Source organism: Aplysia californica, unplaced genomic scaffold (genome assembly GCF_000002075.1).
Source record: "Aplysia californica isolate F4 #8 unplaced genomic scaffold, AplCal3.0 scaffold00065, whole genome shotgun sequence".
Taxonomy (NCBI): domain Eukaryota; kingdom Metazoa; phylum Mollusca; class Gastropoda; order Aplysiida; family Aplysiidae; genus Aplysia; species Aplysia californica.
Window position 1 is genome coordinate 172756 of NW_004797335.1, and position 14287 is coordinate 187042.

General features: G+C 39.5%; 2 protein-coding genes across 3 annotated transcripts in view; one reads left to right on the top strand and one right to left on the bottom strand.

Annotated features, from left to right (window-relative positions):
* Positions 1–14287, bottom strand: part of LOC101860006 (acrosin) — a gene marked incomplete in the record, with an annotated part of 112040 nt that overhangs the window by 25280 nt on the left and 72473 nt on the right.
* The window catches only part of LOC101851480 (ATP synthase-coupling factor 6, mitochondrial), a 10626-nt gene continuing 8466 nt past the window's right edge, over positions 12128–14287 (top strand). Inside the window, exon 1 of one of the 2 annotated variants that reach the window (XM_005093489.3) lies at positions 12128–12223. The gene's annotated coding sequence lies outside the window, so the exon portion shown is untranslated. Of the gene's footprint in view, positions 12286–14287 lie in introns of both variants that reach the window. The other variant, XM_005093490.2, reaches the window with a different exon arrangement.

A 14287-nucleotide genomic window follows, 5' to 3' on the forward strand; every position in this document is an offset into this window, starting at 1 on the left:
CCTCCCAAAGCCCACGGTCAACAGGCATGTCTCTGTGACTAAAACAAAAAAGGTTCTTCCTTCCACCGAGACACCTCTGACAAACCGCTTTGAAACCCCCAGTGGGTCGGAGGGATATAAATAGACCCACTGCTTCGTCTGCAGAAGGTGCAACCCCCTCAAAGGCGGAGTGTCGCACACGGACCCCAACCCTCTGGGATCACCTCACTCACAGATTTTTATTAATGTCCTTTTAAACCAGTAGTAAAAATATATCAACTCTTTATTTTCTGAAAGAAAAATGGAAACTATATAGATGTAAGACAATTGTATTAATTGACACGTCTTCATCACCAGGACCAGCCGCGGACAGGAGGACCAGCCGGAGGAGCACCCACAGACAGGAGCATCTACAGGAGGTATTTGTCTGGGAAATATGTCTTGGAACTCTATTTTTTAATTCACTATTAAAGTGAAATTAGGAAAGTACCTATTGGTTTTTATGATTTAAAGGTAAGTTTTATTTTTTGCATGTTGATAAAAAAGGAAAATGATGAAACGTATTTTCTGACAGATTTTTATAAATGTCCTTTTGTCCGTTTAAATTGGTAAAAAACAATATTATAGCTACTCTTTTTATTTTCTTAAAACAAAAGTACAAACTGTATAGATGTAAGAAGATTATGTTTATTGACACGTCTTCATCACCAGGACCAGCCGCCGGATGACCATCCACAGACAACACGATTTCCGTATCTCACACTCAGGCTTAAAGTGATGCAGTGGGGGCTGTAGAGATAGGCAGATAGGTTGATAGGGAGCTAGGTGGATAGGCTAGGTTCAGAGTAGGATTTTGTAGGTATTGCCATGGCCATGGTGGGAGGTAGTTGAGGGGGCAGTGTAGGTTTTTTTTTTTGGGGGGGGGAGGGGTTGGGAGGGTTGCAGGGGTAGAATGGTGTGGGTAGAGCTTCCTGCTGATTTTGAGTTTGAGTGGGAGGATGTTGGAGTGGCGTGTATACTGGATTGTTCCTTAAGGACCACCTGGACGACCAAGAGGAGCATCCGCAGACAGGACATCTACAGGAGGTATTTGTCTGGGAAATATGTCTTTCTTGTTTGTTTTGTTTCAGTAGATGTTTTATGGCGCTCGCAACTGCCTAAGGTCATATGAGCGCCAAGGGGTGGATGTCAACAGAGAAGTCCTTACAGGGAATCAGACTTTCTCTGCCCACCTCTCTAGCTTCAACAGCACAAAGTCTGCTTTATCAAGGCACCCCTGAAATAGTGGGTCACAAGAGTTTGACAAACATACAAAAGAACTAGAGGAAATGACGGTAGTATGGATTTGGAAAAAGCAGCAGTTCCCTCTTGCAGTCCAGGCACAGTTATGAGGCTGACATTGATGAATCAGCTGATTTACAATTAAATTTTACTATTCATAAGAACATGGTTTATGTCCCCCCTTTGGGAATGGCCTAAAGACACTTCAGTCAGTAGCACCACCCTTGGGGGGGGGGGGGGGGGGGGGGGATGAACTATGTCTTGGAACATTATTTGATCATACATAATTAGTTTTTTTTTGTTAAAGGTAAAAGTTTTATAGCTGTATTTAGGTGAAAAGGGAGAATGATAAAATGTAATTACTGAAAAATGTTTAATAATGACCTTCTGTCCTTTTAAACTGGTGGTAAACAATATTATAACCACTCTTTTAATATTTTGAAACAAAAATCTAAACTGTATAGACGTAAGACGATTGTATTGACTCGTCTTCATCACCAGGACCAGCCGCAGACAGGAGGACCAGCCGTCGGAGCACCCACAGACAGAAGCATCTACAGGAGGTATTTGTCTGGAAAATAATGTCTTGGAACATTATTTATTAATTGTTGAAGTAAAAATTAGAAAAAATTGCTGGTGGAGCTTTTTTTCAATTTCAAAGTGAAAGTAAAAAAAAAAAATTATGTGAAAAGGTAATATAATAAAACGTAAGCCGGTATACTGACAGGTTTTTATAACTGTTATTATGGCCTTTAAACCCGATAGTAGAAAATATAGCGACTGTTTTTATTTTCTCAAGCAAAAATACAAACTGTATAGTTGCAATACGATTGTATTGACACGTCCTCATCACCAGGACCAGCCGGGGACAGGAGGACCAGCCGGAGGAGCACCCACAGACAGGAGCATCTACAGGAGGTATTTGTTTAGGAAATATGTCTTGGAAAATTATTTGTTAATTGTTAAAGTAAAATTAGAAAAATAAATTTCGTGTTTGTTTTTTTATTTCGTGGTGAAAGTTTGTTGAGTTTTTTATATTGGCATTTAGGTGAAAAGAGAACATAATAAAATGTATTTACTGACAAGTTTTTATCAATGTCCTTATGTCCTTTTAAACTGGTTGTAAATAATATTATAACGAGTCTTTTTATTTTCTGAATCAAAAATACAAAACTGTAGCCCATAGATGTAAGACGATTGTATGAATTGACACGTCTTCATCACCAGGACCAGCCGCGGACAGGAGGACCAGCCGGAGGAACACCCACAGTCAGGAGCATCTACAGGAGGTATTTGTCTGGGAAATATGTCTTGGAAAATGATTTATTCATTATTAAGGTAATATTTGAAAAAAAAGTTCTATTTTTTAAAATTAAAAAAAAGTGACTCTTTATTTTCTGAAACAGTTACAATAATTGTATAGAATCAAGAGGATATTATCAGTTGACACGTCTTCATCATCAGGACCAGCCGGGGACAGGAGGACCAGCCGGAGGAGCACCCACAGACAGGAGCATCTACAGGAGGTATTTGTTTAGGAAATATGTCTTGGAAAATTATTTGTTAATTGTTAAAATAAAATTAGAAACATAAATTTCGTGTTTTTTTTTTTATTTCGTGGTGAAAGTTTGTTGAGTTTTTTTATTGGCATTTAGGTGAAAAGAGAACATAATAAAATGTATTTACTGACAGGTTTTTATCAATGTCCTTATGTCCTTATGTCCTTTTAAACTTGTTGTAAATAATATTATAACGAGTCTTTTTATTTTCTGAATAAAAAATACAAAACTGTAGCCCATAGATGTAAGACGATTGTATGAATTGACACGTCTTCATCACCAGGACCAGCCGCGGACAGGAGGACCAGCCGGAGGAACACCCAGTCAGGAGCATCTACAGGAGGTATTTGTCTGGGAAATATGTCTTGGAAAATGATTTATTCATTATTAAGGTAATATTTGAAAAAAAAGTTCCATTTTTTAAAATTAAAAAAAAAGTAACTCTTTTTATTTTCTGAAACAGTTACAATAATTGTATAGAATCAAGAGGATATTATCAATTGACACGTCTTCATCATCAGGACCAGCCGGGGACAGGAGGACCAGCCGGAGGAGCACCCACAGACAGGAGCATCTACAGGAGGTATTTGTCTGGGAAATATGTCTTGGAACACTACTTGTTTATTTATTATTGAAGTAAAATTAGAAAAATTACAATTGGTTTTTCTGATTTAAAGTTAAAAGTTTTAATTTGGCATTTAGGTGGAAAGGGTAAATGATAAAACATATACTGACAGATTTTTATAAATGTCTGTCTTTTTAAACCGGTAGTAAACAATTTTATAGCGATCCTTTTTCTACTTTGAAAAATTTACAAATTATACAGATGCAAGTTCTTAAGAAAAAATTAATTAAGGAAAGGTTTTTAAACATATGTGCTGACAGATTTTTAAAAAATGTCTGCCCGTCCTTTTAATAAGTGCTATGAAAGGCAGATTTTTAGGAAAATCTGTAGTTGGTACTACTATAAAAAAACTACCACTATTTCTTATAGCTGTTGGAAGGAGAATGCCTTTGTAGGGTCATTCATTTTTTTTCTTTTTCTCCGTAATTTTATTTCTCATGTGTGCGCTAAGTGACCATTATTGCAGCTATGTTCATTGTCTTTATTCAAATTTAGTAACTCACGCTACCTTATATATTTTTCTTAGAAAGATGTCAAGCCAACAGTTAACAGCTACCAAAGAAGCAGATACCATGCCCTGACAGAAAGGACCTTCCACTAACCCTGGATGGTAACATCCCCGCGCTGCACAGGGCATCCAACCAAATGAGTGCTGTGCTAACATGATTAAATTGTGCCAATAGCACTGTGAAAAATATTTTCTTCAATTAGACATTCAAGAACTAACAGACAATTGCCAGGCATCAAGAATCCTTCAATATGCAGCTACTCTTGAATGTCAATTCCTCCAGATGACTACCATGGACTACTTTAACATTTGGCTGTTTTATTTCTCTCATGTGAAATTGTGTTTATAGGCATGGCATCCTTCAGTCTCAGGATACTATGGATCTGCGCCGTAGGAGATTTCAGGTTCGAGAGCAGCGCTTGCTGTGGCTGAACAGGTCCACACAGAATGGCAGTCCTTGTAGCCATGGCTGCACTTGTGAATGGTGTCTTCCTGTGTTGGTAGCCTCTGGCTGTTCTTTCGGTGGTCGCGTTTGTCGCAGTCGGGCTTCACCTCTGATGAGACCAGCTCCCAGTGTCTCCCACCTAAGAGCCCATATCAAGTGATTTCATATCTCGCTTGAAGCGAAGATGGGGGTGCCCTTGCACTTGCTTTGCGGAGGCCAGCTCACCGTACAATAAATTGTGTTGATAGTGCTGTAAAAACCAGCAAAGACTCAAGAAAACAATGTTCCTTGTATGATGTCCAGATGGAGATTTTGTAATGAAGCTACTTAGAAACATTGTCATTGATATAGAATGATAAGAGGTTTTGTTCCTTACTTTCAATGCAAACTTTGGTGACAACAGAAGGTCTAGCCACTTTTCTGGTCAAACAGGTCTCACAGTGCTCTGTTGCTACGATTTCCGTATATCACACTCAGGCTTAGAATGACGCAGTGGGGCTGAAGAGATAGGCAGATAGGTTGACAGGGAGCTAGGTGGATAGGCTAGGTTCAGAGTAGGATTTTGTAGATATTGCCATGGCCATGGCGGGAGGTAGTTGAGGGGGCAGTGTATTTTTTTTTTTTGGGGGGGGGGGGGTGGTTGCGGGGGTAGAATGGTGTGGGTAGAGCTTCCTGCTGATTTTGAGTTTGAGTGTGAGGTTGTTGGAGTGGATTTTTAATTCTGTAATATTTCTTGCACTTTTTTGGTGCTGTTAATGTTAACTGACTTGATCAAATTGGGTCGATAGTGTCGTAAAACACCTACTCAATCAATCATGACTTGATCAAAAACAAATAAACAAGCGCTGCAAGCTGTTAGTTTGGCCTTTGACCTTCTGTGGTAGACGTTCTGATACCACCAGTATTTTGTTAACTTGAAGTTTGGAGTTGTGAAAAGATTGAAGTTCACTGATTCAACAAAATTGAAAGCCTTTAGAGCGCTACAAAATATTTTTTTAAACACAAGGAAAAGCTTGTTTACTGTAAGAAAAAAGGTTCAACAGCCAATGTGTATATACTCAGGTCTTCTTGTTTTTGTTGGAGATTTACTCCAGCCCCTCTTTGTAAAAGCTTTGGAATATTATTCTGATCCCTTCTTGTTAACCTGTTAGAACTTTAGACCCCACATTCCTTGACTTAGCTCCAACCCCTCTTGGTGACCTTTTAGTAGGACTTATTAACATAGCTCCACCCCCTTATTGTTGATTATTTAGAACTTTACCTTTGGTCCGACCCCACGTTATTAACCCTCAGGACTCATGTCTTGACTTAGCTCCAACCCCTCGTTGTTGATCACTTAAAACTTTTTCTTTGTCTTATGTTTGTGAATGATGGCTAATTGAAAACGCCCGTGTCATCTTTGTTTTCACGCATCGATCATTGCAGTGCTTTATTAACTAACATGCCAAATACAACTCTTCACAAGTTACATTTTCAAAATCAAGCTGCAAGGCTAGTACTACAGAAAAAAGAAGAGGAATCACATTACTCCCATCTTAAGAACGTTGCATTGGCTCCCTTTGTCAGCTAGAATAGCATATTAAATTACAATATTATATCATAAATGTGCCAATTATAAAGCTCCCTCATATATCAGTGATCTCATCCAAATGTATGCTCCAAACTCTAGATCACTAAGATCAGGCGATCAGTATCTTTTTAAGAGTCCCAGAAAGGGAGGTAAAAAAAATTAGCTGAAAGATCGTTTGCCTACCTTGCTCCATCAGTTTGGAACTCTCTTCCCCAACCCTTGAGACATACCGCATCTGAGTCTAAATTTAAAATATATTTAAAGACACATTTAATGAAATCATTATGTCAGCAGATTCATGTTCAGTACAATGTTTATGTAAATGATTATGTATCCATTTATGTATTGTGCGAATTGCATAGTTTATATTATTTTATGTATTTGTATGTGCTCATTTTGTAACGTGTGATAAGCAAGTAGATGTGTGTGCGTGTAATGTGTGCGTGAGTGTGAGTGAGTGTGAGTGTGTGTGTGTGTGTGTGTTTGTGTGTGTGTGTGTGTGTGTGTGTGTGTGTGTGTGTATGTGTGTGTGTGTGTGTGTGTGGGTGCGTGCGCACGTATGCGAGTAGGAAAATAGTTTGTACATGTAAAGCGCCTAAAGCTGTATTCACACGGGAGTGGGTGCTATAGAAATTATCAGCATTGTTGTTATTATTATTCTGACCCCACGTTGTTGACCCTCAGGCCTCATATATGTTTTGACTTCAGTTCTCCCCCTCTTTGTGATCCTTTTGAACTTTACGTTTAGTCCGACCCCTCGTTGTTGACCCACAGGACTCGTGTCTTGACTTACTTCCCATCCTTCATTGTTGATCGTTTATAACTTTGCCTTTTGTCTGACCCCACGTTGTTGACCCTCAGGACTCGTGTCTTGATGTTCCTCCAACCCCTCTTGGTGGCCCTTTAGAACTTTACCTTGAGTCCGACCCCACGTTGTTGACCCTCAAGATTCATGTCTTGACTTAACCCCAATTCCTCGTTATTGACCGCTTATAACTTTGCCTTTTGTCCGACCCCACGTTGTTGACCCTCAGGACACCTTGTCTTGACCTAGCCCCAGCTATCCCACGTTGTTGACCCTCAGGACATCTTGTCTTGACTTAGCCTCAGCTTCCCTCGTTGTTGACCGTTTATAAATTTACCAATTTACCTTTTGTCCGACCCCACGTTGTTGACCCTCAGGACTCATGTCTTGACTTCGATGTTCCCTCTTGATGACCCTTTAGAACTTGACCTTCAATCCAACCCCATGTTGTTGACCCTAACGACTAAGCTCCAACCCCTCGCTGTTGACTATTACAAATTTTTCCTTTAGTCCGACCCCACGTTGACCATCAAGACTCGTGCCTTGACTAAGCTCCAACCCATCGTTGTTGACCATAGTACTTTGCCTATAGTCCGACCCCTTGTTGTTGACCCTCAAGGTTCATTTCTTGACTTAACCCCCACCCCTCGTTATTGATAATTTAAAACTTTGCCTTTAGTCCGACCCCACGTTGTTGACCCTCAGGAATCATGTCTTGACTTTCCCCCAACCCCTCGTTGTTGACCGTTTATATAACTGTGCCTTTTATCCTTTTTCACGTTGTTGACCCTCAGAACACATGTCTTGACTTCGATCCGTCCCCTCTGCGTGACACTTTAGAATTTGACCTTCAATCCAACCCCATGTTGTTGACCCTATTGACTAAGAAGCTCCGACCTCTCGTTGTTGACCATTTATGATTTTTTCTTTTAGTCCAACCCCTATGTTGTTGATCCTCAGGACTCATGTCTTGACTTAACCCCTACCCCTCATTATTGATAATTTGTAACTCTGCTTTTAGTCCGACCCCACGATGTTGACCTTCAGGAGGACTCATGTCTTGACTTAGCCTCTATCCCTCGTTGTTGACCGTTTATAAATTTACCTTTAGTCCAACCCCACGTTGTTGACCCCCAGGACTCATGTCTTGACTTACCTCCAACTCCTAGTGTTGATTATTTAGTCCGACCCCACGTTGTTGACCCTCAAGACTCATGTCTTGACTTAGCTTCAATCCCTCTTTGTAGACCATTTATAACTTTTCCTTTAGTCCGACCCCACGTTGTTGACCCTCAAGACTCATGTCTTGACTTAGCCTCGATGCCTTGTTATTGACCATTTATGAATTTAACTTTAGTCCTATCCCTCGTTGTTGACCCTCAGGACTGTTGTCCTGACTTCAGTTCGACCCTGCTTGGTGACCTTTTTAGAAATTTACCGTTTGTCCGACCCCATGTTGTTGACCCTTTATTAATTATTCATGTCTTGAATTAACTCCGACCTCTCGTTGTTGACTCTTAGGCCTCATATCATGACTTACATCTGACCACTTATTGTTGACCCCTCAGAACACTTTTTAGTTTGTCTGAGGGAGAAGTTTCAGTGACAGCGGCATGATTGAAGGCGTAAAAAGGTTGTCTGAACTGTCATTGATATTATGTACTAGATATGTCAGTTTACCTGTCTTTTTGAACTTTTCAAAACTGTGCAAAGAGCTCCTTTTGTGCGGGCAGCAGAAAAATATGTTTAATAAATTTACTGTGTTGAATTTATCTTACTAGTTTTTGTTTGTATTATTGGCTAGGTATTCATGTTCGTTCCTCTTTTTATCATGAGTGATTGGAGAGCGCCCCTAGAAGTAGGTCCTAAGAACAAAACTGAATCAAGAGTGTCGTAAAACACCTACTCAAACAAACAAACAAATAGGTCCAACTGCTTTCCTTTCCTTCTGTCATTTCTTTCTGTCTGTCTTACTTTTTCTCTCATCTGAATGGAAGTTATTTTGTTTGAAAAGTCCCTTTTCATGATCATTTTCATTGCCATCATTAGACGTTACTTGGGGTGTTTTTTTTAAACTCTTTATCTCTTCATGGTTATTCCCAATTAATAATACCGTATGTCAAAAGTAATTGCTCATTTCTTCATTCATGTTGTACCTCAGGGTCATATTATATTTATATATATTATATAGGTCTTCCACTTTGTCTTGTGCTTTAAAAATTTTTTTTATTCATGTTTAATTAGAGGTACCAGAGTCGCGTGTAGAAGTAAGGCACTTTGCCTTGGCACTCAATAGACTTGAGTTTGATTTTTGAATGGAAAGAGTTTTTAAAAATCTTGTATCTTGTTCTGTCTGCTGGGATACTGTATTCCTCTGTGTTCTCGTTGGCCATGATTGATAGGCAGGAACAGCACAGCCTGCCTCATAAATGATCAATGTCAAGTAGATGAGGGTGTTGAGCATTAAAATTTACCAGATAGGTGTCTTTGCTGTAGCGATGGGGTATTCTGCAATGGCACACACTCTTTCTCTCTGTCTGTCTGTCTCTCTGTCTGTATGTCTGTCACTGTGTCTCTCCTTCTCTCTCTGTATCACTCTCTCTCACACACACCCCCCCCCCCCCTTTCTCTCACCCCCACATACGTACACACACATACTTACTACCTCCTACAGGGAGATGAGAAGCCGTTCTGTGTCAGATGCGACACAGATTTTACGATTAGACACATCTTGACAGAATGTCTAGACTTTGGAGAGATCCGAAGGAAATATTGTAAATGCAAAAAATTGCAAGATATCTTTTCCGTCGTTGTTCCCGGCAGAATATTGAATTTTATAAAGGCCATTGGCCTTTATGGCAAGTTGTAAAATGAAAACGTACTACTATAAGAGTTTTTAAATCACAAATATATTTACACTGAATTTTAATATTTTAACATCTTAGCATTCTAAAGTCAATCTAGTTAACCGATCGTGCTATGAACTTTTGCGAAGTAAACAACTTGTGTTTCGCGCGCTCATATGACCTTAGCAGTTGCGAGCGCCGTAAAACCCTATACTACATACATACATACACACACATACGTACATACGTACACACATACGTACACACATACGTACACACATACACACACACATACACACACGCACACACACTCATGCTGAATCATACCTCACTGTGAGACTCAAAAGTGCGGACTGCGAGTGTTGTTTTTTTTTGTGTATTCTTTTTTTTTTGTGGGGGGTGTTTTTGTTATTTTAGTGAGAGTGAGAGAGAGAGAAGTCATGCATAATTTCGCGAATGACCATAACGTTGAACAGGTCTCTCTGCAACCGAAATAGATTGTTTGCTCTATTGTTATTGTTTGTTCTGTTTTCTTACCCTGGGTGGTTGGAGGGCACTAAGTAGCATGTCTTACTTCCACCCCCCTTCCCCCACGCCCACACCTACACTCCCTGTTGTAATTGTGGCTGTCTTTCTTGCCTTTTCCACTGCGAATAAGCTGTAATACCTGGGAAACATTCTGAAGTTTCATGTTACGCAAGCAATTGGTGTATTTATTTTATGTCAACTTAAACTAGTTAATAATAACCATACACAAGTACAATGTAATAAAATTATTTTAACATTTAAGTGATGCATGTTTGAACACTCAGGAGTGCTAACGACGGATTGCAATTTTGCCACGAGAAATGTCATCAAAACTGATGCGGGTTTCATACAGGAATGGAGAGGGGAAATACTTTAATTCGGTCGCTTTTAAATAAAAGGACAAGCTGGCTAAACCAGATTTCTGGGGTTTCCAGAAATCTTGACCTATGCCAAAAGTGGGCAGGTTCAGAAGTTTTTTTTATTTTTAGAAGAGGTTTTACGGCGCTCGCAAGTACATAAGGCTGTCCTCGTCGGATTGTGCGGCCGCGTTTTTTTCGCATAATTCCGCAGCATTTGCATAATTTTGGATTCCCCGTTTTCACGATTTTTCGCATTTTTCACAAAACAAGTTAACCAAACACCTCGTCGTGTGACTAAAGGGAAGTAATATCAGTGATAAGTCATTTAATTGGCAAGTTGATCATTTCGCTTGTTAAAAGATCTTAGGAGTTAGGGGTTTTAGGGTTAGGGGTTTTGTTCCTTGAGCCTGTTCAATTTTTGAATCAATCAAAAGTTGTTCTCATGTCTGCAGATGTTTCATGTTTGACAAGTAGGTCCAGATGTCTTTAAAAAAAAAATTTCTTTCCTCTTTTGAGGAAGGAACGAAAAAGAAACGTATTAATAAGAACAGAAAATGCAAAAACAAGATGAAGCCAAACGCACAAACTAATTACACTCAGAATGCATGACGGCAGCTAATAGTGACCATAGCCACACCTCTGAGCCAGAGATAACTCCTCTAGGTATCCAGGTTCTCCGTCAAAAGTTGTCTCGTTTATCACTAATATAATATTTTATAAATTGAGATTAAATTAATGTAATCTTAACTTCAAAAGTCAATGAAAAAAAGAGAAGTGTGTTTTTAAAACCAGTGAAACAAAATCAAACAAACAAATAAACAAACAAACGAACAAACAAACAAACAAAAAGACTAAAAGACTTCAAAAGAAGAACATTATTTGATGATCATTTAATTACAGATATTGTTAATTGCAACTTATTTTCACATTTAAGAAAAAATTATTTTGTTGCACAATGTTTGGATTATATTATATTAACATACACATATAATATATATGTAAGACGAGACAGGCAGAGAAATGAAGAAGTAAGAGCAGCTTTTATCGGCACTGAGTCCTGCCTGCGTTACATAGAAAGACAAACGATAAAATGGTTTGACCACCTGTTACGCATGTCACCTGACCAGCTAGCCTCGAGAGCCTACAACACCAAGCACTCAGGCTATAAAGGAAGAGGAGGCCACGCAAAAGGTGGATCGAGGGTGTCAAGGAAACCCTAAGAAAACATGTACATCACAACTGAAAGAGCTGCGGAGCTGGCCTACCATTAAAAAAACTGCATATTATCTCCCCTCGACGCAACAGAGGATAAAAAAGTAAAAAGTAAGTTAAAGTGAAAGTAAAAGTAAAAGTAAGCATGATAGGAGGTTAACAGGTCCTTGGTATAATTTACATGTATAATTATATAATATATATTATTATTTATATTCACCAACTTTGAAGAACTGCGAGTGCCATATTGAAACTTGAATACAGGGGTAATTTAAGTTTCAAATTATCAGAATAGTGGGCTCTAATAATCTAAAACACCAAAATACTCGTATTAATATTATTATGTACCTTTTTTCTCCCTCAAAGTAAGAATTAATTAAAGTGACCATTATTATGACGAATACGACTAAGGATAAAGTCGATCTCGTGATATCACGCTAATGCCGTGATTTGCAACAGCTAACTTTCCTTGCTGCTTCCGGTCTCTGCTTTCAGTGTTGTGTCAGGTAAGGTCATTCCAGTAGGCCAAATGCAAATACTTTAGACTTTCCAGGGAAAGATTGCCTCGGTTTGTTTGTTATTCTGGATTTACTTTTAACGTTTGCCATAATTTTTCTTTTTTCCCCCTGCCATTTGTATAGTTTTATGACCAACTTTGTTCTTTGTCAGTTTGTGCTCGTCCTCTGTCTGTCCTCTCGACTCTCACTCTCGGTCTCGGTGATCAACACAACAAGGCAGGTTCCCATCAACAATCGCTTCACGACATTGACATAGTTACTTTCTCACTAAACTAGAATCTACTTTACTCGAGCGGATGGATCTAGATTCTAGATCTAGATTAGATCTAGATCTAGATTTCTAGACTAGATTAGCTAGAGAACGACAGCTAAACGCCATTGGGCGATATTTATATAGCAATGCCAATCGCCCGCTGCGCCTTGTGCCGGAAATCGGCCTCCGCGCGAGGGGTATTTTTTGGGCCGCTCGGAATCAGAAGTGACTCTTCTAAGTTTAGTTACGGGAAGACTCCTGGACGAAAGTAAATGAAACTCGGCAACCAACCAGAGGAAAGGTTTTAACTAACGACATGCCAGCGTACAATCCCGAACGATTACTAGAACCGGAGATATTGCCGTGTTTGTGCGAATTTCTTCTGCGGTTCGAAAACTAAGCGGAGCTGCGGGTTGATCGCCGACCACACAAGCGCCCCACATGTCTTCTTTATTGCTGTAAAATTTCAGACCTCTGCGTTTAGTAGATTTTACGTACCAACTTAAAATTACCACCCATCCATTGATAAAACCCTAGATCTAGAAACTTGATAGAGCATTCCAAACGCGAGGCTAACAGTAGTAAAATGGAACGTTTGTTCACGGCACAGAATTCTACAATTTTTCTGTTATCACAGTGTAGAATTCTGTGGTTTAGGGTGAAAGCAAAATTGGTTGGCCTAGATCTAGGCTATAACGGTGAATGCGCACCGGGTGAGAATAGCCAAAAGACTCGCCTGCACTATTCTCACCCGGCCGGTGTGAAACAAGACCTGTTTTTCCTAATTTCGGAGTACTTTCTTTCAGTGTGGATGATCAAATTGATAAAAGCAAAGAAAAAATTACGTTGTAGATCTAGAACAAAAGTAAGCTAATTTGATCGTCTACAAAGATGCCATGGCATGGCTATTTCACTTTTCGAATCGAGCCGAACTATGCGGGTCGCCATTTTGTTTTGTCCGGAAGTTCTCGCAAGATCTACTCCTCCCCTCTTCTCTCTCTCTGTCTCTATCTGAATACTATTGGTGTGGACGATCAAATTGACCAAAGCAAAGTTTAAAAATGATGTTAAAACACAAAAGTAAATTAATTTGGTCGTGTCTACAAAGATGCTACGGCTATTTGACTTTTCGAATCGAGCCGAACTACGCGGGTCGCCATTTTGTTTTGCCTGGAAGTTCTCACGCTACTCCTCTCTCTCTCTCTCTCCACTGCCCACAGACAAAATTGTACGCTTTTAGGCTAACAGTAGTAATGGAACGTTTGTTCATGGCACAGAATTCTAAAATGTTTCTGTTATTTTATCACAGTGTAGAATTCTGTGGTTCAGGGTGAACGCAAAATTGGTTGGCCTAGATCTAGGCTATAACGGTGAACGCACACCGGGTGAGAATAGCCAAAAGACTCGCCTGCGCTATTCTCACCCGTATTACATGGATAGAGCTCGAATTTGTCGGGGCTGGCCTTGGTAGTTCACAAAGATAAAGAGAAAAAAAAACTGAAACCACAGACACAGTTCTACGAGTCTTGTGATTTCGAATCTTCTGTGTTTGACCTTCTATCGGTGTTACTTCCTTTGCTTCCACATGTTTTATAAGAGCATTTGCCAAAAGGTGGGATACCAGGGTGTGACAAATGAGGTCCAAAATCAACTTTATGTAATAATTCTTTAATCACCCATATTATATAGCCTAATGATTGCTCTTTCAGGCTCAGTAACTGCCAAAGCTGTATATGCAATGGTCTTGGTGTAATTCTGACTTGAATGACGGAAATAGCAAAAAGTTCGTTCATAATTTA